Source organism: Equus przewalskii, chromosome 7 (assembly GCF_037783145.1).
Source record: "Equus przewalskii isolate Varuska chromosome 7, EquPr2, whole genome shotgun sequence".
Taxonomy (NCBI): Eukaryota; Metazoa; Chordata; class Mammalia; order Perissodactyla; family Equidae; genus Equus; species Equus przewalskii.
Window position 1 is genome coordinate 93,349,917 of NC_091837.1, and position 25,296 is coordinate 93,375,212.

At 46.9% G+C, this 25,296-nt stretch overlaps 1 long non-coding RNA gene across 1 annotated transcript; it reads left to right on the top strand.

Annotated features, from left to right (window-relative positions):
* The first annotated feature begins 20,082 nt into the window (after nt 1–20,082).
* LOC103564866 (uncharacterized) lies at nt 20,083–23,388 on the top strand. The gene is made up of 3 exons (XR_548169.2): nt 20,083–20,989; nt 21,293–21,384; nt 23,119–23,388. It is a non-coding gene; the product is annotated as an uncharacterized lncRNA (long non-coding RNA).
* The last annotated feature ends 1,908 nt before the right edge of the window (nt 23,389–25,296 follow it).

A 25,296-nucleotide genomic window follows, 5' to 3' on the forward strand; every position in this document is an offset into this window, starting at 1 on the left:
TACCATCTTTCTAACAGCATCTCCACATCCCAGTGCCCATGCCACCATCTTTCTAACAGCATCTCCACATCCCAGTGCCCATCCCACCATCTTTCTAACAGCATCTCCACATCCCAGTGCCCACACCACCATCTTTCTAACAGCATCTCCACATCCCAGTGCCCACACCACCATCTTTCTAACAGCATCTCCACATCCCAGTGCCCACACCACCATCTTTCTAACAGCATCTCCACATCCCAGTGCCCATACCACCATCTTTCTAACAGCATCTCCACATCCCAGTGCCCACACCACCATCTTTCTAACAGCATCTCCACATCCCAGTGCCCACACCACCATCTTTCTAACAGCATCTCCACATCCCAGTGCCCACACCACCATCTTTCTAACAGCATCTCCACATCCCAGTGCCCACACCACCATCTTTCTAACAGCATCTCCACATCCCAGTGCCCATACCACCATCTTTCTAACAGCATCTCCACATCCCAGTGCCCATGCCACCATCTTTCTAACAGCATCTCCACATCCCAGTGCCCATACCACCATCTTTCTAACAGCATCTCCACATCCCAGTGCCAATACCACCATCTTTCTAACAGCATCTCCACATCCCAGTGCCCATACCACCATCTTTCTAACAGCATCTCCACATCCAAGTGCCTATGCCACCATCTTTCCAACAGCATCTCCACATCCCAGTGCCCATGCCACCATCTTTCTAACAGCATCTCCACATCCCAGTGCCCATACCACCATCTTTCTAACAGCATCTCCACATCCCAGTGCCCATCCCACCATCTTTCTAACAGCATCTCCACATCCCAGTGCCCACACCACCATCTTTCTAACAGCATCTCCACATCCCAGTGCCCACACCACCATCTTTCTAACAGCATCTCCACATCCCAGTGCCCACACCACCATCTTTCTAACAGCATCTCCACATCCCAGTGCCCATACCACCATCTTTCTAACAGCATCTCCACATCCCAGTGCCCATGCTACCATCTTTCTAACAGCATCTCCACATCCCAGTGCCTATGCCACCATCTTTCTAACAGCATCTCCACATCCCAGTGCCCACACCACCATCTTTCTAACAGCATCTCCACATCCCAGTGCCCACACCACCATCTTTCTAACAGCATCTCCACATCCCAGTGCCCACACCACCATCTTTCTAACAGCATCTCCACATCCCAGTGCCCACACCACCATCTTTCTAACAGCATCTCCACATCCCAGTGCCCACACCACCATCTTTCTAACAGCATCTCCACATCCCAGTGCCCACACCACCATCTTTCTAACAGCATCTCCACATCCCAGTGCCCATGCTACCATCTTTCTAACAGCATCTCCACATCCCAGTGCCCATGCTACCATCTTTCTAACAGCATCTCCACATCCCAGTGCCTATGCCACCATCTTTCCAACAGCATCTCCACATCCCAGCACTAACACCATCTTTCCTACAGCATCTCCACATCCCAGCCCACACCACCATCTTTTCTACAGCATCTCCATATCCCACCATCCAGACCACCGTCTTTTCTACAGCATCCACGCATCATCTTTCATATAACTATCACAGAGCACGTTCATAGCACTTTGCAAAATGCGGAGGTTTTGATTCATGTGGGTTTCATTGAACTATTCGGTGGTTTCAGCTAATATGTTTTCATGTCTGTTGGCTTTCTTTGAGTTCTGGTTTGAGCTACATCCATATGGCAAAATTGACATTCGAAACTCAAGTAGGAAGTTTTGTTCAGCTTCGCTGAGCTGCCTAGGGATCCATGAGGTTTCACGGGCTTAAAGAAAACTGAAGAAGAAACTAATGGAAGCTCTTTGAATACCTCTTTTGTGACCGGTTGAGTGGAAAAGTGAAAAGAGAGATTTTGAGGCAAATTCTCCTCCTCTAAAACTCCAAGAAGCAGCTCATCTAATACCGTATTCTAAGTTCGGAATGCTAACCCAGCAGATGCTCCCCTGCAGCACTACAGACCTTGCTGGGCTTGTTCCCTTTCATTAATCTGGACTCCCACTTCTAAGACCACACACAAACATCGATGCCAGCTCTTTCTAGATGCACCTCCTATATCCAGTGTCTCATCAGATCCTTGCCAACCGAACCTCAGGTGAAAGCAGAGTCATAGGCACAAATGTGTCCGCTTTCAGATACTGTAGCGTATCCCAAACTCACGGGAAGACTGGCTGAGTTGGTTTTCCCAGAGACTGCCTCTTTATCATGGGTTGCCCTCTGTAACCACCTGGTGCAGAGAACAAGGCTCAGTTACCTCCAACCATGGTGTGCTCTTTGTAAGCTAGAATGAATCCAGTGGAAAAGTTTCTGGTGCCACTCATCTCTCATCTATTATTTAGGCCACTAAAATATTAAAGAAAACCCAGATCATCAGAACAGTTCGTTAAAATGATGGCAGAGTCCTGTGAGAAGACCACTGGTTGGTGTTGATCTCCTGGTTCATGACAAGACAGTCTATTTCCAAAGTGATTTGAGATTGCAATAATATTGATGATGATGATGATGATACAATGGTAAAGCAGGCCCCCACTTGTACCCTCAGAGCTTCCATCAGAGAGAGGGGCCAATTTAGGGATGAGAAGCACAGGGAGAGAGAGAAGGGAAGACTGTGTTCAGCCCTCCAAGTGTCTAGAAGAAAGGAGGTGAGTGGGGAGCCTTGCCTTCAACCTTGAGCTCTCAGGGGACTATATTAAAGATCAGACAGGTTGTGCAGGTTTCAAACACCCCACCTTGCCACTCACAAACACTCACAGCTGGAAGTCACACAACCTCTGGGGGTCTCGTTAGCTCAGATCCTAATTCACACAGTGGTTGAGCAGAACACATGCAACGATGTGCCTAATGGGCTTGAAAGAGCCCGCGTGCCACTGGGACTCAGTGGAGGTTAGCTAGCAGACTCCCCTCACCGATGAGTCCATCTCATGATGGAGACCCCAGATCTCCTCCCCCCAGCATCCACCCTGATCCATGGAGTCCAGGTGATTGGAGCGGTGGGGCCACAGGGAACACCTGGAAGGCGTGCTCTGGGAATGTCACCTCAATCCCAGGCCCATCCCTGGGTCACTCTCTGTCCTTTATTTTCTCTGCTATGACCAAATTGGAGGCTTCTCTGAGCTCTTGGAGCCCTCCTGACCTGTGTTTGTTGGACCATGACCACAGGAAGGAGCGTTTGCACCACAGGTCTGGAGTTGCCGCTCAGGCTGTATGGAGGGTGTGCATCAATCTGGTCATGGTCACCCTTTCCCTCAGAGCCAGCATGTGGCTGAAGGCTGCTCTGCTGGGGTCATTGTTTACAGAGGCCTCATCAAATGCAGTAAATTGGCAAAGTCTCTCCTTCTTCTTGGCAGACAGAGGAAATCCCACTGCAAATCCCACTAAGGTGAATTCACACCAGGACACTCCAACTAAAACTCCTATCTGCCAGGTGAATCAGCTCCTCTCTCTTCAAACTCTCCCAAACAAGAGTCCTGTCTCACTGTAGACACTTAAATCTACCAGGTCCGTCACTGATACCTCAGGTAAGGATGCACATTGATACACATACATGCGCATATGTACACAACCATGGTCACTGATACCTCAGGTAAGGATGCACATTGATACACATACATGCGCATGTGCACACAGCCATGGTCACTGATACCTCAGGTAAGGATGCACATTGATACACATACATGCGCATGTGCACACAGCCATGGTCACTGATACCTCAGGTAAGGATGCACATTGATACACATACATGCACATATGTACACAGCCATGCAAACAGCCATGCACACATACATGGTCATGCACACATGTGTATGCATAAACACACACCACCATGCAGGCACATACATGCACCCATTTGTGCAAACAGACACATAAACACCCATGCGTGTGCACAGGCAGGGAACAATCCTGGTGTGCACCCTGGTACCACCAACAGTTTGCCTGTCCCTCTTGAACAATCATAGTGAATATTCTTGTTTCCCTTTGTGTGACCTGGGTCAGGAGAGATCAAAGTGGCAAACATCTCCGTTCCCGATGCGGTCTGCCTCACACTGGGTCTTTCTTTCCTCTCCTTGATACACTTTCTTTGACACCTGCACAGCATTCTGACAGTCTTACACAACCCAACATCTGACGCTAAATTTTAAAACACAAGCCTAAGTTTTCAGGGAAGACTTTGACCATGGACCTGGAGACGTCTGTCACGGTGGCCTGCGTGGGGTTGGGGAAGGTTTCTATCACATCCAGGGTCTCTCCAATGGAGAGAAACTGTCTTTGGGGACCCTGATATCTCTTTCTGAGTCTTGTTAGCACATCGTTTAATGGAGATGAAGCTTAATTGCTTTGTGATGGGGGAAGAAGGGACAAGAATGAGGAAAGGGAAATGTAGATCAAGATGCCATCACCATTTCTGCTTTTCAAGCTACTCTCCTTTCCACGCTCCTCCTGACCGTGGTTGGGACCCTCTGATGGCTGCCTCGCCGCTTCCCCTACCCAGAGAACCCTAGAAAAGTCGATTCTTAATTTTGCTTTTTCCGATTTCACGTAACTTGCTTTTACACGTATGGAAGAAAACAGACCACGTTGTCTCAACATTAGTAGCACCAAATGGTTATTGTTCTGATTCTTTTCTTATTTTTCTCTTCTTTGTTTTTAAGTAGCTTCATCTGATTGTCACTACACCTAGCATGTTCTGACTCACACACACACACAAGTACACAACCTTGCAGGCTCCTTTGCATGGCTTTGTCTCACATAATTGTGACATGTGGCATCAGCATTTACCTTCATAAAGTTTTTATATCAATCCTGGACTCCAGGAAGCACTCATGTTACCAATCAATCAACAAGTATTTGAAGACAGTCCACTACGCCCTTTGAATTCTGCCAGGTGCTGTGAGAAACGTAAAAGAATTATACTAAATGTTTCCTGGTCTGAAAGAATTATCAGTCTAGTGGAGCATACCAACCTAACATTTGTAAACAAATAAATAACAGCAAATTGCATAATGTCAGCTCTAGAAACTCTGAGGAAGGGCACACTGCACCAGCGCGTCCAGGACGGCAGTGTTCACGGAAGAAGTGACTGTACTTACACCAGGAAAGGGGGTGGATGGGGTTACTTTGGGGGAAGGACCAAGCCATGGTGGGATTGAAGTTAAGAAGGGAGAGAAGAAAAAAACAAACAAGAAAACAAGAGGAAATGCTGCTAGTCTGTATTGGAGGAAGAAAAGATGAAATGAAAGCAGCCCAACTCCAGTGATGAGGACGTGCTAGGATTGGATCCGTTGGTGTTAAACTTCATGTTACCCAGCTGTTTTCTCCAAGTGTTCACATAAAGCAAATTTCAGAACATGCAGGGCCGACTGTACCCACAGGGTTCCAAAAATACTTCAACAATCCTTCCTGCCAAAACCGTGCTAGAGCTGGCCCCCCAGAAATGTTAGTGTCAACCATAAGACCAAACTCCAACGGCCCCACCGAGGGACCCAAGTCACGAAACTTGCTGGTTTCTCTACCTGCATATGGCCCAGTGGTCCTTCCCACTGCTGGCCCTTCCCTCTGAGACTTTGCATTCAGGAAGCGAGTCCCCATGCTAATTGTGATTGATTTACTAGGCTCCTGGATGACTGTGTCCACTGCCCTAACACTGGTGAGCTCTGGGTGACCTTGCTAAGACCGCTGCTCAGAGGACAGCCATCCACACAGCTCCAGGAGGCAGAGCGAACAAGGAGTAATTTCTAATAGCCTTCACAGAAGTGTAAAGATTGCAATGAAACCCATGAAAAGTGTAAAACCGACTCCTAATTAACTCACTTCCTAGAAGACCAGGATTTACTCGCTGCAAACCTTCACTAATGAGAATTTCAGAGCTGAGAGAAACCAGATGTGCACAATTTCCCGGACAGTGAAGGAAATCATATGGTGTGTGGGGTTTTGTATCTTCAACCTATCAATAGTGCTGAAAGCACTTAGAGCAATAATCAATAAGTCATATTACCAAAATCTATAGTGTTACCATTCTAAAGGAAAATCAATCATTTTGTTATAAGGAGACTGGTTGGCAGATTTTATTGAGATTTTCTTTCTCTAATGTTAAGCATGATGATTCTATTTGGTTCTCTTTTAATTAAAAGCAGACAGGCTCTGCAGAGCAACATCCGAGCTCTGCCTGCACCTGATTACACAATAAGATGCACAAATATTTTTATTTGTTTTAGCATCATGCTAATTTATGTTTTATGTTACACTGATTGCCTGAATCCTACCAGTTAAACAAAACATACCATTACATCCTAAAGGATATTAAATTATGGGGTTGGCTACTATTCTTTTCTGTGTCATAATTTAGATAAGGGATATAATTCATTCCACAATCTTTTATTTATAGCACACAATATGTCATGCTGTATGTTAAGATATACACAAAGGTAAACTGAAAATACATTTTGACCACAATCAATCTGCTGGAGATGCATTCAGCTCCTCCTTGCATTGTCCCAGCTGTCCCAGGCCTAACAACGTGGTCCTCTGCTTACCATGATGCTGATACTAACCATTGGGGAAATATGAAAAGCCGGAGGCCGGTAAGCAATATTTTATTGCAAAAGTATAGATAGATATATATTCGTTATTGTTTACATACTTTACGAGAAAGTTCAACTTAGATAAGCCTAAATGAAAAAATCAGAACATATTGTTTTCATGATTTTTGACTAAAAAAGGCCATGTGAGTTTTACCCATGTCTTCCCCATGGGGAAACTACAAGGCACGTCCCTGTCCTCCTTCCTTTGGTCTCACTAGGATAGGAGCTCTTTCACACAGAGCTCACCTTATGCCAACTGACTATTCAGTGAGAACGGCTCCTCAACGACCACCCGGGTTACAAATCTGGGTTCTGCTGAAGCTGCTACCAGGCTCCCAGACACCAGGGCACTGGGTAGAGACTGTGACTTGTGGTAGTGTTTCCAAAGACGGTTCTCCCCTAAAGGAGCAACGGTTGAGGTTCTTTGAGCATCTAGTTCCACACTTCTGGAACCAAACAACCAAATCACATGGAGCTCCGACAAAACCCACGACTACCCGACCGCTTTTCCACAGGGAGCACCTAGAAGCAAGAAGGTCATGCAGGGGCCGAGTCCCCATCGAGAGACACCTGCAGCTCAAGGCCCTGGAAACCGCTGGAGGCCTTGCCTGCCTGCCCGTCTGCGAGGACAGTCCCTGGACCCCATCCCCGGGCACGCCAACATCAGACTTGGGACTTCATCAAACTTATTGTCTCGCTGAATGAAATCAGGAGATGTACACTTAAAAGAACATGCAATTGTTTAGTGAGATTCTCTAAGATGACGGAAAGGCAAGCAAAGGCAAGAACGCCCAGACGAGCTGAATACCACATTGAGAACTGCACTGGATGGGGGCCACTGCCACTCAGAGAACGGCTGGCTCTCAGACCCATCGCCTCAGTATCTAACAATTTAACTCACTTACAGCTATGTGTAAATTCCACCAAACGAGCTGCGTTGAGGCCAGTTATTTTTTTCTATAGCCTTTGTTTGGTCTTAATAGACAGTCTATCTCTTGCATTAATGGGGAGATTGGACTCCAGTTGGAATCTCGAGGGAGAGCCAGGAGCTGTGTTCAGTGTCAGTGAAGTTCACCATCACCTCCAGGTGCATCCTAACAATACATCCCCATCCGTCCTTCACACACGCACACACACATCCTGCACACTAACACACGCATACAGGCACATACCACACACACGCACGCACATGCACACACATATCTCTGGCTTCTCCCCGCTTTAGACAGTTGTTTAGAGCTGAAATAAACCCAATAAAGGAAAATGCAAAGTATTTACTTAAACGCTTTAAAGTCTTTGCGCCTCACAGTTCAGGGCCCTCACCCCCCAGTGCACCCCCATTTTTATTAGATGCAGTGTCTCCATGTCACTTATACCCCTCCCTTCCCCGAGTATTCCAGAAGGTCCCACAGACACTCTGGGGTATGAAGAGTCAGGGAAATCCGGAGGACACCCAGTTTAGTATAAGGAGCAGCATTTCGAGACAGTAGATGTCAGTAGGTGCAGCCTTAGGGAAACATAAGGGATGGAAGTGCCCCTGTGGCAACAAGATGTATCGTGAAAATAGGGAGGGAAGGGAGAGCAAAGCTCGTGGCTTCAGTGACTGGACTGCTAGACATCTCCTCCCCACGCAGGCCCAGCTCCTCCGACCACAGTGCTACGTCTGCGTCCCAGAGGGCAGGGTGTCCGTCTCGCTGGACAACAGACACAGGCTGAAGCCTTGAAGGACGGTCCCCTCCTGAAGACGGGCATACAGGCGATCACTGCGTTTAGATTTTTCCTGCTAGGCAGCTAGAGACTCACACTTACCTCTGGATAACAGCTTGATGAAAACGGAAAACTGAAACGCGTCTGACAGAATAAGCTTGATGTACTTCCTATGCACATGTTTGTTCCTTAAATTTTAAATCATTAGAGGCTTGAGTGATTTTCTTCCTTTTAATCAGTCGTGTAAAGAAGACTCAGAGCCTCCGTGTCACAGGAGACCGAGATGTAACTCCCAAAAGAGATGAGTTCCCAGTATTTTCTTTAAATCTGCAGCTAATCCAATTTGCATTAGAGACTCCCTTTGTTCAACCTGGGAGGGGGCTGGTTTATTTAAGCAGCAGGCTTACACCCTGGCTTCCTAATAGCAGACTTACAGGTATTATTAACGAGCTGGTGGCCACTCCTTGCTAGTTTAACGCAAACGAGGAGGCGAACTTGCCTTCCTGGGAACAATGCAGAAGTGCTCCTGGCTCCCGCCCTCTGTGCCCACAGAGGGTCCCACAGCTAGAGGGTGAATTTCTGAGAGTGAGGAAAAGTTCACCCAGCCCCTGCCCCTCTGAATAAAGTTATTAAAGCAGATCAAACTAATTAACAGCAGCTTAGCGCCATTGATTGCGCTGATCAGGCTGGGAGGGATGAGCCTTGGGTCAGGGGCTCTGCCCCACTGGGAGCTGCTCTCCTTTCCACACCGTTTGCGTAACATGCACCAGGAGACATCACCTTCTCCCATACCTTGTTTAGAAATGATGCTTATGTAATTTCTCTTTTTCATATTTCATCCTGTCTATATTCTTCCTTCATAGCCCAGCTGGGAAAATACCTTTTCTCAAAATCCAAATTCAATGATAAGTACACCAAATTGCTTAGCTCCTGACTGAATTCCACCTGAATCCAAAACCATTTTGAATATATTGTCCACTGCACCAAATTTACCCCTTTTTACAGGGCAATACTTGCTTTTTAAGTGAAATTCTTCTCTACTCATCTGCAGTGTGAGCTTCTGAAGCAAAGGGCCCTATTCTATATCATTATTTTACATTTAGAGCACTGTCAGCATTGTTATAGGGGTGTGTGTCCTATAGTCATTCAAACTCTCAGAGACAACCATGGTATGAATCGCAAAGGAACTGACAACAAGTCTTTTCTGTTGTGATGATACGTGTTATTTTATTAAGCCATAGATTTAGGAAAACCTTTAAGAACTCATTCATTTCTCTACTTTTAAGTTGGTATTTGAAAACTTAAAATAACAGTTCCCATAGTTAGTAAGTCCTCTGTGCCAGGCGTGGGCTCATGCTGTAGACATTATTTCTCATCCTCAGAAGATCCCTACAAGGTGTTTATTATGACCCCACTTTAAAGATGAGAAAACTGAGGATACAGAGAATGTGAGCCCTGACAGCCACACAGCCAGCTGGGGTAGATGTGGATTTTGACTCAGTCACTCGTGCTGCTGTCCACACTTTTAAAGCAAAATACCCAAGCCTGTGAGCGGCTTGGTATGCACATGTATAAGCAATCATACACGGGTCGCACTGCAGAAGTGTGCCACTAAAAATATATAGAATGCATGTTTATGTATACATCGGGCACACACAGATTATATCAAATCACAGCTCTTGAAAACAGGCAAATACGGAACTTTAGAAAAGAATTCAGGATTTCTTTCCATAAGCAGTTTTCACTGAGTTCAGTCAAATATGATTAAGATACCACAGGTTTTTATGACCTTTTCAGAGAACACGACTTACTTCTGTATAGCACATCGTTGTCTTCTAATAAAAATTAATACCGCGTAGCATAAATAGCCATGAGCCTTGCAGCAGACATTCTGTACAGGAAAAGTCTAATGTCATATACTAATTTTCTTGAAGACAACATATAGTTCAAACAAGAAGTTGCAATATTTTCATGTTGAAATTCTTCTGCTCTGACGATTGAAAACAGCTCTGCGATACATTTGCGGAAGGACTAATCCAAAGCGCCGGTGCTCACACTCCTTCCACATGCCCACCCTCTCCGCACCCTGTCCGCTCCCATCCAGGGGAAAGGCACCTTTTACTTCGTCTTCCCTGTTCATCTGTTCTGTTCTGGCGGCAGCTGTGTGCCATGGAGGATTATCTTATATACTGTCTAAAGAACGAATTGGAAAGTCTATCAAGGCTCTACATGTGCCATATAAAAATGTGTTTTCCATAAAAACTCATTTTGCAATCATCAGGACTCATCCGGTAGGTCAGTCGTCCGGCACGAGGATGCCCGCCGGGGCTTTCCCAACACGGATGTACCGAGTCACACTGGAGCCAGGTTGCGCGCTCCGCGGGGACAGGCGAGGGGCACGCAGGCCCACGGCCCCCCTCCTCGGGCAGCTCCTCATCGTCTGTGCTTGTGTCCACCGCCCGTGGCCACGCGGCCCGCGCCCCGCAGAGCTGGTGTCCGCGCCCTCCGAACCGAAGCAGAAGCCGCGGTCAGGGCGCTGCGGCCCTCTTCCTTTTTTCTAAATGGGTAGTCTCGCCGCCTCCCAGCCCTTCCCAGGTGAGCCCGCCCTGGGGCCCTTTCGGGAGCGGGGAGGACGCCCCGGGTCTCCGCCCGCCCTCCGTAAGCTGCTGTGTTCTCGTTTCCTTTTTCTGAAACCCAGACCAAACGAATGGCGATCCCTCCTGTACCTGGCGCAACTGACCTTTTCCCCCAAAATACCCCTAAGTGTCATCATCCCCATCTTACAGAGGAGAAAAGTGAGGCTCTGAGTGTTTGAAGAACCTGCTCAAAATGATCCAGCTCCGAAGCAGATAGACCTGGCAATGACCCCTCGGCGGGTCCAGCTCCGAAGCTGGTCCCAGCGGCTCCTGTGGCCGCGGCTGTCGTTTGAGGAACGGAAAATGCAGCCCCTCCCCACAGACTGTGCTTCTGGAGCACACAGCAGTGAGGACATCGGTCACAGGGAGGCCGCGATGGGCAGCCCCGTCAGTCCCGTGGGCCTCCGGAGGCGCCGTCTTCAACGAGCACGAGGAGGAGCAAGAAGGACGCGTGCCCCTCGGGAGCGGTGGAGGGGCAGAGGCCTCCGGGAGCCATCCCGAGGAGGGGCCAGCCTGCTCCCGTCTCCAAGTGTCAAGGCCCGTCTCCACGGCCGTCATCTCCTGTCCTGACTTTTATAGAAGTCTGACAAACTCCTTGAAGCGTGTACGTAATGTGTGCCTTTATGGGACAGTCGCAGTGCAACTGTATCTCAGTCACAAATCTCCGAGCTTTGTAAATGTCAGACGGAACCCCGTTCAGATACTGGGCAATGAAGGTATCAAGACTGCCGCCCCCTCTCCCTGAGGACAGCCCGGCCTCTGAAGTCTCCGCTCCTGAGCCAAGGCGCCGCTTCCCGGTACCAGGCGGCTCGGCGGGGGCGGGCAGCCGCCCTCCCCGCTGGAAGGCTGACGCGCTGCACCCACGTTCCAGATGCCAAGTCTGCGGGTGCACGTTTGCGCAGCGCACCCCGCGTCCGCAGGGCGTTGAAGCAGCCGCGCGGGACCCGCCGGCCGGGCAGACGACAGCGCAGGGCGCGCAGAGGAAGCGGCCCAGCCGTCCTGCCTTTACCACTGACCTTCTTGTTTCGGGACTCAGGGAAAAGGGTGCATTTCAGAAAGGAATTTGAGGATGTGAAGGTGACACTGAGACCCCCTCTGGGTTCTGCCCGCTGCGTAGGCACCAAGAAATGAGCTCCAGGCCGGAGCAGCGCTCCTCCCCTTGCGGAACTTTCCCGAAGTCCTGGGATACTGCGGCGCCCACACAGCCTCGCACGCTTCCTGCCGAATATTTTAAGCGGATGAAAGAGCCCAAAAGACACCTTTTTTTTTATTCATAAATAGGCTCCCACCTCATATTACAGGCCTGAATTTAATTTGTTTAATATTCCCAGCACTAACGATGCCTATTTAAGACATCCTGTTAAAAGTTTGTAACATTAATTTAATGGAAAAATGCCAATATCACTCTAAGAACTCTATTAGATTTCCTCCCTGTTAAATTAATGTTACTAACTTTTAATGGATGCTGTAATTAGATGTTATTATTAACGGGAATATTACCTAAATTAAAATCAGACCCTGCAAGAGACACAGCGTACATTTACAAGTGCATAAAGTCCCAGTGTCTGGACGTCACAGGCTCGCCTGTGGGGCCAGATGGCCTGGGCTCTGCCTCCCTGGAACCTGCCGCAGCGCCAGGCGCCGGTGTTGGTAGCACAGCATCTGCGGGGTCAGCGCCACTATCGCTTGGCTCCCACTTAGGAAAGGAAGTGATGGCTCCCCACACCCCGCAGGGGGACGGGGGAGCCCTCTCCCAATTTCACACTCAATTTCAAGGGTCACTCTCCATCCGGCCTGATTGGGTTCGGCAGTTTGAAATTGATTGTTTGGGTTGTAAAGCTCGCCTGCCTTCCTAGCCAATTTAAAAAAGAAACTGCTAAGCTCCTAGCTTATTATGAGCTAGAAAGCAGAAACAGAAGGAATGTCATGAATTCAGAGCTGCTGGGTCTGACCCTGGCCAAAGATGGGAAAATGACAAAGCCCTATTATTGTCAGAGGTCTCCCCTTAAGGACCACCTCCTAGCCCGGAAGACCAGAGGAAAAATCTAACCCAACATCCCCTACTGGCAAAGGCCACTGAGAGGTAGCTTAAGCTAAGATGCAGACAGAACAGAAAACCTGCCATCTGCCCCAGGGTTTCCCTTCTCCCATCATCTCATTGTGAGATCTCAGAATCACACTGCAGAATGAGCCAACATCCAATAAAGAAAACTTCCATACTCAAAAGTTTGTTTCAGAGACAAAATAAACCCTCCAGCTCAGAGGGATGGGGATCCTGGCTCCCTCTCCGCAGATAATGTGAGGTCTCAGTGGAGAGCAAAGTCGACATGAGGCTTGAGGGTTCCTGGTTGGAAACCACAGACAAATAAAGTCACAGATGTTCTAAAAGCATCAGCCATCGTTAACGCAGCCCCAAGGTGTTTCCTTTGCATTTCAGCTCCTTCCAGTCTTCTTGTCCAGTGTCTGGTGGGAGGATTCATCATCAAGGGACGGAAGAGAAACCAGGATAAGGAACAGGACTCGGAAATCCACAGGTTAAGTGGTGGGCCCCAGGCTCATGTGCAGGTATTCACGCCCAGAAGACCTTTCTCAACCTCTGCTCTGCTCCCCTCCACTCTCCACCCTGAGAAACGACCCGACACCCCACAAGTATCTGCTGTTTGTGTCTCTCTGTTTTTCGGCTCATATTGTATTGCACTGTGTGTGCATGCCCGTCCATCAGCTGGAGCAGGGAGGGTGTGTATCTGACTTAATGCCCCCATGCCTAGCATACTCCCTGGCATGTAGTGGGCATATGATCTTTTTGATAAATAACGAATAAACGTATGAAGAATGGGTAAGAGAAGTTTGTTTTGACTATGATGACAAAGGAGAGCAAAGAAAGAGTTTCTCGGAACTGGGTCACTTTGAAGAGTGTTGTTACGAAAAGGATCATTAAGCTGTGATATTTTAGGAAGAGAAAATGAATCTCTAAATTAGAATTCACCTAACCATCCAAGAACTTGAGTATGCTGCCAACAAAGAGCGATGGGAGCATGGAAAGGACCCTAGACCTAATGGGCCCGATCATTAATTTTGAGACTAGGGAAAGGGTAGAAATTATCAGAGATCCCTGTAGAGATTGATTTGATTTCTAGAGTTGTCTTTGCACCCACAGAACACCACCGTACTGCACTTCTTTCCACATCCATTTTCTGGCCCAGCTGGCTTCTGTTGAGGCTGTCGTGGGTACCTCCACATATCCATTTCACCAGCCCCCAGCTCCCTGGGGTTTGGGTGGGATCAACTCCATCTCGTTCCCAGAGCTGGCCCTTATCTGGGTCATCCAGCCTCTTTGCCTCAGAGATGGGTCAGGGCTGGGGAATGGCTCAGGAGGCCTGCCTGGGAAGAAGCAAACACATGGGAAAGTAGAACAAAGACGTCAGAGAGAAAGGGTGCTGGAGGCTCGAGAACCACAAGGTACACTCATCTACGACCTCACTGTTCAAGTCCCATGAGCCGGGAATTTCCCTTCATTGTTCAAAACAGTTAGAGTTGGGTTTTTCAATTACTTGCCATCAAAAACATTCTAACTCATGCACTCATATAAAATGTGTGAAAATCACAAAAGTCCTTACAAGTTCTTTTGGAGACAACTCAAATCAACATTAAAATCATGAATTCAAAGTGACTGATTTCCTTAATGAAATAAAAATTCCATAAGTCTTTGAATGTCATTTTTAAAAATCACGTTTTCATTTCTAATTCAGTTTTGTGCCACCAGGAAGAATTTGCTTCTAAATCACAAAGAGAATCTCAGATTGACCTGGAATGTTTAGTTAACCATGAGCAATCAAAATTCACAACCCACGTAGTGTAAGTCATTAGTAATTTTTAATATATATACCATCTAGTTATAGTAAAGAAATGTAGACAACAGTCCCACATAATGGTTAGAGCCTGGGCTCTGGGGTCAAGTCTCCGCATTGGCACCAAAAAGTTGTATAATTCTAAGTATATTAAGGAGCTGCTCTAAGACTTAGTTTCTTGGTCTGTAAGACGAGATCATTAATAATAATAACTAACCCACTGGGTGTTATGAGCACAAATTAAGCTAACGTAAGTGTTCAGTTAATGCTGGCTATTATTATTGTCATTATTATTTATTTTAGTGTCAACCAGTTATTTTGTGTGTTTATGAACAAAGAATTAACTACAAAGACAAAAACAGAAGCAGAGCCTCAAAAAGAAGTTCAAATACCTTCAACAAACAAAAACAACCTGTTTCCCAAACTAGCATGGATCTACCCGTGAGCAGCTTCTCTCTTTTGCTGACTGCATTTGAAGAGCACATTAAATGGATTGGGGAGGAGGAGGCTACAGCCGCGTCATCGTGTCTGCTTACTGAAAAAGCATCAGTCCAGGACGGTGCTAATAATGCAAGGATGGTTCAACACACGAAAATCAATCAATGCAATACACTGTATTAATAGAATAAAGGTCAGACAATACATGACCAGCTCAACAGACGCAAAAAAAGCATTTGACAAAATATAACACTCTTTCATGATGGAAAAAAACAACTCAACAAAGTAGAAATAGCAGGAACTTTTCTCATCTCAATAAAGGCATCTACAACAAACTCACAGTTAACAGCACCCTAAATGGTGAGAAACTCAAACACAAGACAGGGTGTCTGCTCTCCCCACAGCTATTCAACACTGAATTGAAGGTTCTAGCCAGGGCAATTAGGCAAGAAAAAAAAATTAAAGATGTCCATATTGGAAATAAAAAGACTATTAGACTTAATAAGCAAGATCAGCAAGATTTCAGGGCGAGAATGGTAAATTTTAAGGTCTGGAAGTGGAGAGTAACTGCCAGTGGTACAAGATTTCTTCCTGAGGTGGTGGAAATGTTCTGGCATTGGACAGTCGTAATGGTTGTATAACTTTGTAGATTCACTCGAGACCACTCAATTGTATGCCTTGAAAGTGCGAATTTCATGTATGTGAGTTATATCTCAATCAAATCTGTTAAAGTTTGTCTGTTCCAGGCACCAACAAGCCAAGGCAGAAAGCAAAAAAGACTAGACAGGAGACAGACTGGTCTATTCACTCTGCATAGTTAGTATATTACCCTTTTCCCACAAACAAAATCTGATTTCAAACAGACCCTAGAACCTCATCCTAGGTTAATAAAACTATTTTAACGACAAGTATTATTGGATTTTTATAAATCAACCTCTCAAAACAATAAACTTTATTAAAAAGTCTTTCTCTTTCCCACCTTCTATAACACATGATTTTACAGAATAATAGTAACTTCTTTCACTTCCAACATTCTGATCAGTCTGTGCAGGAATTTCTACTTGGGAAAAGCACGTTTCTTAACAATCATTCCTTGTCGTTATTTTAATCACAGAAGCTAAATTAAGCCCTGAGAAGATGCAAACCAACAGTGTGCCCGAACCAGCCTGAGGGAACAACAGACCTTAATATGCATGTGTTTTTATATTCCCTTTGAAGTGCCCGTCTCCCAACAATAAAGATGTCTTTCTTTAAGTGTTCAAGTTTGAAACACTAAGTAAGAGAGTTTTTACCAAATTCACTTAACTTCCATGTTTACTGTTGTGGAATTCTGTCTGTTGCCCAAAATGAGAGTTTAGTCTTCAAACAAAGTGATTTAAAAAATAATGTAAAAGTGGATGTGGTCTATGGTTGATTTTCCTAATTTTTTATTGTATTATCTAATGCCATACAAATGTATTGGTTCGCTCATTCATTCAGTAATGTTTGCTGAGTACACGTATTGACTCCATGATGCTAAGCACTTGCAATAAATAACTCTTGAGTGAATGAATGAATGCTTAGGATGTGGAGGCTCCTGGTGAGCACTTTAGGAGATTAAAAGGAGGGCATCCATTGGGCCCTCTGTTTCCCACTACGCAAGCTCTGGGGTGGCCAACCTTAGAGGCTGGCTGGCCCCAATTGGTCACTCTGTCTACTGTGTTGCTTAGAGCCCTTTCCGTGGGTGAGGCTTTGGGGTGGACATTGACATGTGATACACACTTGTGCCACACACCAAGCTGACCCATCTGTGAACTAAGCGGGTTGTCAGAGCAGGGGGTGGGGGGTAGGTGACATTAGGGTCTGGGTCCCTGATCATGGAGATCTCAGAGCCCTCTGGCCCTTCTGGATTCCATCGCCATCTTGTGATGGGCCGCTGCTGGCTTGTCCAGGCTTTTCCCTGTTCATAGTGGGCAGTGCGGGGTACATGGTCACTTGGTGCCCCAGGGCTCACTAGCACACCAGGGTTGATACTCAGAAGGCAGATCATTCTCTGCTGCATGTGGCAGGGCCTTGCTCCAGGACCCAAGGACCCCCAAGTTCTCACTGGATTCCCAGCACTGGAGCCTCCAACACCACAGAGTCTGGCCAAAGCAGGAAGGACCTTCCACCGCTTCCCTCAACAGGTTCCAGATCTGATTGTTGGCTCAGGGGTGGGATTAGAGCAAGAGATTTGACTTCATGTTTTCTCAGCCTCCCACTCCTCCTGCTTTCTCCTCATTGTGCAAGCCAGCAGGGCCTCCCAGCATGTCTATGCTTTTGCCTCCCGGGCGTTGTGTTCTATTATTATCTTCCTGTAGGTCAGACCCCTTGGCTGCCCCCTGACCTTGCAGACGGTCATGGAAACTGTGGTCGTTGTCTTTTGTTGGTTCAGCACCATCACCCGGCCTCTACTGCTTCAGGCAGCCATGATCGCCACAGCTACTAACCAGGCCAGCCCTGGACTATGTCTGTGGATGCCAGCCCTGACCTGCAAGGACAGCCTTTACTGCATGTTTTAGCCATACAGGCTCCCTTCTCATCAGTTCATTCTTTTTTTTTTCCTTAAAGATTGGCACCTGAGCTAACAACTGTTGCCAATCTTCTTTTTTTTTTTCTGCTTTTCTCCCCAAATTCCCCCAGTACATAGTTGCATATTTAGTTGTGCATATTCTAGTTGTGGCATTTGGGATGCCACCTCAGCATGGCCTGATGAGCAATACCATGTCCATTCCCAAGAATCAAATTGGTGAATCCCTGGGCAGCCGAAGCAGAGCGTGCGAGCTTAACCACTCAGCCACAGGGCCGGCCCCCTCATCAGTTCATTCTTATGATTCAGCAATGGCCTTGTTGAATGGGGTGTCCTCTGGGCCTTCCTGTAGAACGTAATCCTGGGGCGTGTTCTGAAACCCATATAATAAATCACTTGGAGCGTGCCCACCGCCCTGAGCATTTAATCCGTTCTTCTACCATCCGCCATGGCAGCTCAAGGATCTCCACTTTGCTCAGCTTGGGTGTCACTTTCTCCAGGCCACTGAGAAAAGGTCTGCTCCATCCTGAAGGTCTTTGCTGGTGTGTCACATCCAAGAGTCCAAAAAGTGCCCTCAGGTCCACAAATTCTCACTTATCAAGTCTGACATCCTGGATCCTGAGACGAAGATTCCTGGCACAGCAAGTTAATTCTTGTGGCTTCCTTAGGAGATGGTCTCTCTCCTCCTTTTTTAGGCCAATACATCTCCAGCTGAGCTGTACTGGGACTAACTCTAGTTATAGGCTGATAGCTAAGGTTGTCTCCAGGCTGAATCCCTGTGTGATCCAGAACAGAAGCCCCAATATGTTTAAGCGTCTGAAAGAGATGGAAGCTGTATTTCCCTTCCTGCTAAAGGATACAGGAAACCAGGAGGCCCCAGGCTTGTCCTGCACCCTGGGTCAAGGGAAATGGCACAGGGAGATTTCTAAGCAGAAAAACCGAAACAACCCCATAGAGTGCTTGTGAGCCTGGAAGAGCCATTGAATGATGTCTGTGTATCCAAGAATATCAACAGAGAGACCCATCGAGACTCCGGCAGCCCTGGAGAATGACAAAAGTTAGCTGAGAAAGAGAGAGCAGGCCAGGGGAAGCTTGAAGATGAGTCAACAAGAAGGAAAAGTAAGCTAAGTCGGGCCCAGAGGGGAGGCGGAAGTCCGAAAGGGTCCCTGTAGGACTGGACAGCAGGGTCCCAGGAGGTACCCACCACCTCCCTGCTTGACCCCATGCTACTCCCTAGGATACAGATGCATCTCAAGGGCTGAGGGCAGAAGACCCTGAATGCACCAAGTTTTGACTCACACCATCAGTGAAGTGACGACATCTTCCTTTGGACTCTCGTGCCTTCCCCAAGGAGGAAGAACAAGCATTTCTAAGTTCTCATGTCCTTCTTCAGTAGCTGACATTTTCCTTTGAAAATCGTGGTTATTTGTAAACTGCAGACGAAGCTCCGTGAGGGCAGGGCTGGTATCTCCTCAACTGCATCACCCTAAATGCACACTGTGGGTTCTCAGTAAATAACTGATGGGCGCCTGAACGTTTGCTCAATAATGTTCTTAAGTGAATCTTAAAAAATTACTTCTTCATCATCACAATAAGACAAAGCAAAGGTACTGAAGCTAATGGAAATCTTGACGAAGGAAAGGAAGAAAGAGGCAGTGAGAAAGACAGCCTGCTACCACCCCAGTAAAGTCTGGGCTCCATGACAGGCAATGAGAGAAGGGGATTAGGGAAAAGAGTGGGAAGAGAGGAGGACAACACGTGGTTTGTTTCTCAGTAACATTTTTCTAAGTGTTTGTGGGTGAAAGAATACAAACCCTTCATCAACCCATCAAACCCCTATTACAGGGCAGCCATAGGTTGTAAGAGAGGTCTGCAAAAACTTGTCAACAAAGCCTAGCTTCTCACCACATGGAAACGAAAGGAAAATTACTACATGGTGCAGACAGCTCAGACTGTGGGAGGAGCGGCGACTGACCAAAGCCAACATTTAACCAGAGAAAGAAAAAGAAGCTAATTTCAGGACAGCCCCTTCTGTAGGACGTTGATAAAATATTAAGGCCGAGCCTCTGAGAATGACACATCATGTCTCATTACGAGGTGAGCTGTGATGGTGTCGTAACTCGAGAGCATTTCCTGTCCACTGCAGCATCGTGGGACCCACCCCAATTAACACCTCGCCCTCCTCGGGCGTGATTTAGTCCAGGATGTGGCCGTCACCTGGGGGCAGGAAGCCCTGGCAGGCAACCAGTCCTCCCCTCCCCACTGACCTCTGCCACCCGGCCCTGAGGCTTCTGACCGCTGCCAGGAGGGCGGTCTCCACCCCAGGAGTTTACCAGGCACGCGGCCCTCCAGGAAGGCGGCCCTAGGAACGAACCAGCGGGCTCCGCCCCCTGGGCGGGAAGGAGAGGGCGAGGTGAGGTCTCGGGTGGTGGTGGTTTTATTTTCTTTTTTCTCAAACCACACTTGACTTCTGCAGCTTCCTTTCAGATCCCGAAGGAAGATTTATGGGGTTTGAAGTAAACCTTGACAATCCCTTCGAACTGCACGCCCCTCGCGTTGAAGGGGGGTCTACAGGCCTGCGAGCACCACACAACGAGTCAGAGAGCGGGTTAAAGGGAGGCTGGAGCACCTACCATCGGGGACAGAGGAGAGAGACGCAGGAAGGGGCCGGCGGCCAGCCCGGGATGGCCCCACAGACCGGGAAGATGCTCTCGGGCCGGTTCCTGCGTCAGCCCTGGGGGCCTCACAGCCGGGCCCCGCTCCTCCATGAACGTGGCCCAAGGGGCAGTTCTGCTGGGAAGAAAGATGGGCACGGGCTGCGCCAACACGAGCGAACGTTTGGGCGCCAAGAATGATGAGCAGTTCTGACCTTTCATCAAATCTAAGGAAGCCAAGGATGCCTGGGGCTGGGATTACATTGAGAGGAGGGGATCGCCAGGAGGAAGAGAGTGTGCCTCGCCCCCTATCTGCTACTTGAGAAAAAATGAATTCAAAGTCCCACTGAATACTGGGCGGTCTGCCCATCTGCCTTTTTGTTGTTGTTCTTCGCTAGAATTTCTTTGCTGGTTTCCATCTGGGTTTAGTCTGTGTCACTGCCTGTGTGGGGCGGTTCCTGGGAGTATGGGAGATGAGTGCAGTGTGTTCCTACGCTGGTTTCTTCAGGCACAAAGGTGGCAGGCTGGAGTGTAAGTATGGGATGTGGTGGGAGACTTCCCACTGCCTTCAGCCATTCTGCCCACTACAGGTGACAACGACAGCAGCAAGAAAGCCAGGATGCCCTCAGGAGAGCCGGGCAGCTCCCAACCCAGCCTGAGAAGGAGGGATGGTGCTGGAGGGTGGGAGGGCTGTCCTTCAAAAGATGCTTGTCTCAGGCCTCGGAATGTTGGAATGTTGTGTTGAAGCTCGGATCCTCACACTTGTCATGGTACTCTCCCTTTCCCCCCTCACAGTGGTGGAAGAGCTAAATTCATATCTCACTCCTTTGGCAGGGTTAAGACAAGCAGCGGAGAGATGGACCTCTGTGTGCAGGACCCCTACCACACCTGGACTGAGGTGAACAGGAGAACAGAGTCCAGCAAACGTAAGCACCTAGGCTATTTTCCAGGGACAACAGCCTCCCATCGGAGGTCTACCTGGGATGACCTCAAATGAAGCGACTTGCGAACATGACTGTGCATGTTGAAAAACCATGTATTTGACAATATTGGTTCTTTTGATTAAACAACCATCTAGAGCCCATTGCAAGATGAGCACGGATGCTAGAAACGTAGTCCTCTATTCTGCCAAAGCATGGACAGAAACAAACATCTGCAGGGAGAACCTTGAAGGAGATGGTGATGGCTTCGCCCATGTGTGTGGAACATATGTTTGGAAACCTATTAAACAAAAGAGCGCAGAGCAGCCTTGTCAGAAAGTTTTAGATCAAGCACTCACTCTTCCTGAATATTTTTTAATTGGTCAATTAGTTCTGTAAGTGTTTGGGGAAAGCATTTCCTCAAAGGAGCAGTGTGTATGGGTCTGTTTGAAATTATCTAAATTCTGAATGCTTATTCTTCCAACCGAAATTCGGACTGAGTCTACACACCCTAACCAATTCAAATGTTGGGGCTAATTGGCTTGTTACCAACCAGGTGTTTGACCAAAAATGCCAGTCTATTCAGAAGAGGGATGTGAGTGGGGACCAGCTCGTTCACTAAAACAACTAGTTAGCGACTGGTGTCTTAGTTGAGAAATTGGAACCATGTTTGCAAGCGCTGTGAACTGAAATATAAATGTAGACTAATATTTTTACTTACATCTTTCCACGGATGTGTTTTAAGCTGTTATTTCAAACCATGGTTAGGCAGTGGCCCCCAGCATAGTTAGGAGTGTCATGTGGCCGCCCTTCGGTGGTACAGACACATCTTGAAATTCTTTACTGAGCATTTATATTCTTTATGCTAATTATTCATGAGCAGATATTCTATCTGAACCATTACAAACTGCTCCCCCTTGTCTTTAATTGGATTTTATTAACTTGCGTCTATTGTTAAACAAGAACAATAACACAAGAAGTAGAGAAGGGAGCGGGCGGAGTGGCAGCCCCATTGTACTGAGTAATTTGAACAGGTGGGCAAATGGAAATATTCCGGGAGTCGCTTTGTTTTAGCTCGCATTTAAAAGTTTATAATGATCCAATACTTTTTCAAACAGAGACCCACAAATTGAGTTTGAGCTTAGCTGTAGATTTCACACAGCTGGGCATGATGGAAGTAACTAGGCATTTCGGTCAGATGCAGGAAGCTGAGCCGGTACGTCCGGATGGGCCAGGCGGAAAGGAGCATCGAGAGAATCTGGGTGTGTTTGCCCATTTCTGAAATAAACCGGTGTCTGGTCCGAGAGTGAGAAAGTTGGCTAGCATGACTAGTATTTGCTAGAGGTTATTGCGAGAGTGTATTCGGATGAAAGTAAGAACGGGGGCTGCGTGTGCCTAGTCTCTGTCACAGATTTCATGGTGTCACAAGGAAAGAGAGCAGATTGGAGTTTAAATCCGCTGACAGTCGACTCAAAGCTACTTCAGTAAAATTACGTAGAGCGAGGTCCCAGGCTGCTGCCTTATTCTGAACCGTTGAGTTAATGCTCCATGTGGAGCTCCACCAGGCCCACTGGGAGAATCCAAGCCGGGGTCGGGTCCCAGGTGACACCACATGTGGCCAGGGGAGCGGGACACACCAGGGGGACATGCTGGCCCCGTGCCTACGTCTACACAATTCACAGAAACCTGCGGCTAAGTAGGTACAGCATGTCTGTTTGTTTCTTTGTTTGTTTTTAACAGTAAAATTGGGTCCAACAGGTCACATCATCAGAATATGTGTTTCCCACTTGAAGTCCTCTCTGGAACTGTTGCAACCCGCCACGTGCCATAGAAACACATCGGCTCATAAGACTGTCTACAGATTCTTGCCAAAAACTGTCTGCTGCTCACTCGAAGATTGTTTCTCCACTTTCTGTCCCCCAAAAAGAAAAACCAATGGTCTTCCTAAAAAGCTTACTTTCCTTTACAGAAGTTTCTCTTGTTTCTCCCAATAAAAGTTTTTCAAATTTTTTTCACTCTTTTCCACTCTTCTGTCCGATCACTTGTCTACTTGTCCTTCGCAGGGAACTTAACCTCCTTATGGGAGTGACACGTTTACTCATTCGTCTAACTCGGTTTGGTCTCTGCTTTTCTTCCCCACTGAGTCCCTTTTACACAGGCTTTATGGAAACCCTGTGGGTCGCAGCAGAGCGCTGTCTGGTAGAGCACCAGAAGGTGAGAGGACGGAGCAGAAAGATGGGCAGGGCTCCGCTCTGCTGTGCGCAGCGTCACCAGGAGTCGGAATCGACTTGACGGCGGTAACGACAGAAACGCACTGTGGTCTGGTTTGGATTCTAAGTGCAGAGCAAAGGCTTTGTGGAGGAAGACGACAGCTGAGATGGTGGTAAAAACGCCACCACTGCTCTCTCGCCTGTGGGTCCCTAAGCCCCAAAGCGCAGAGTGATGTGAAGAGGTCACCAAGGCCGGCTCGGAGCTCAGCGTGGGCACCAACTGCATCGTTGCAATGTTCAGAACGTCTCCGCAAAACAGCAGAAACCCCGGAATTCACACTGGGATCTTGCTTCATTTTCATTTCTCCCTGAGATCACAAGGATGCTTTGAACTAGGGACACAGTTATTTCCTCATTTCCACACTAAAGTGAAGAATGCGTTTGCGTCTTGATGATCATCTACGCATTAGCTTACAGTTCAATGGCATTGTTTCCTGCTGTTAAAATTATATAATTGCTTTGAATTTCCCCCAAAGACACAGGTTAAGGAAATCAGAACAAACATTGACAAGCAGGGAAGAACTGAATTGAAATCATTATTTAGTAATTCAAAGTTTTTAAAACTCTGAAAAGAGAAGAAATTTGATCAGAGAAAGTTGCGCGTATACACACAATTGATATGGTGTCACAGAAATAAAAACACAAGTTCTAAAATGAGATGTATTTATATATTACCTACATGTGATAAAATTATATAACATGTTGTGAAATCAAAAATGCTACTGCATAGCCTGAATTTTTCTTAGAGTACACTTAAAAAAGATCTTTTAAAAAGTTCTCCATGAGGCCAGCCCGGTGGTGCACTCTACTTCGGCGGCCCAGGGTTCTCAGGTTCAGATCCTGGGAACGGACATATACACGGCTCATCAAACCATGCTGTGGCAGCATCCCACATACAAAATAGAGGAAGACTGACACCAGTGTTAGCTCAGGGACAATCTTCCTCAAGCAAAAAGAAGAAGATTGGCAACGGATGTTTGCTCGAGGCCAATCTTCCTCACCAAAAAACAAAAAACAAAAAATTCCAAATTTCTTAGCTCCTGAATAAGCAAATAATGTATAATCACTGTGAATTAGGTGTGAACATTTTTTAATGATACTAGAGTGTTTAATACTTAGCGTTCACTATCGATATGCTAATTTTTATCATTACTTTTCCTCTCTGAAGATCAATTCACTTGTCCATAAGGAAAAGAAAGACACCACACTCTCAAGGAACTGTGTGGACTGGAAGGGGAAGTCCCATGGAAATTCAGGTCAAACCCCTGGCATCTGGGTACACGAGAACACATAGTAAATTTTCATTCTCACCATAAATCAATTTAACAGGTTTCACTGTAAATGTGATACATGATTTTCCCACTTTTTAATAGGAGCAGTTTAAAATGTAATATTTCTATGTATTCCAAACCGAGTGACTTAATTTCAAAGTTATAGAAACTGCTGTTCTCACTCTGTAATTTAAAAAATGTTTTTGACAATAAATAGCAGTTGAAATGAGTCAATTTCACAGTGACAAAGAATGTTTTCGACTATAAATGCAGTGTTTAAACAGTTATTTTAACAGTAGACTTGTCAAGTTGATGTAGCTGGGCATCATAAAAACTGTTTAAAACTGTAAATTTAACTGTTAAAATTAGCAGTTACA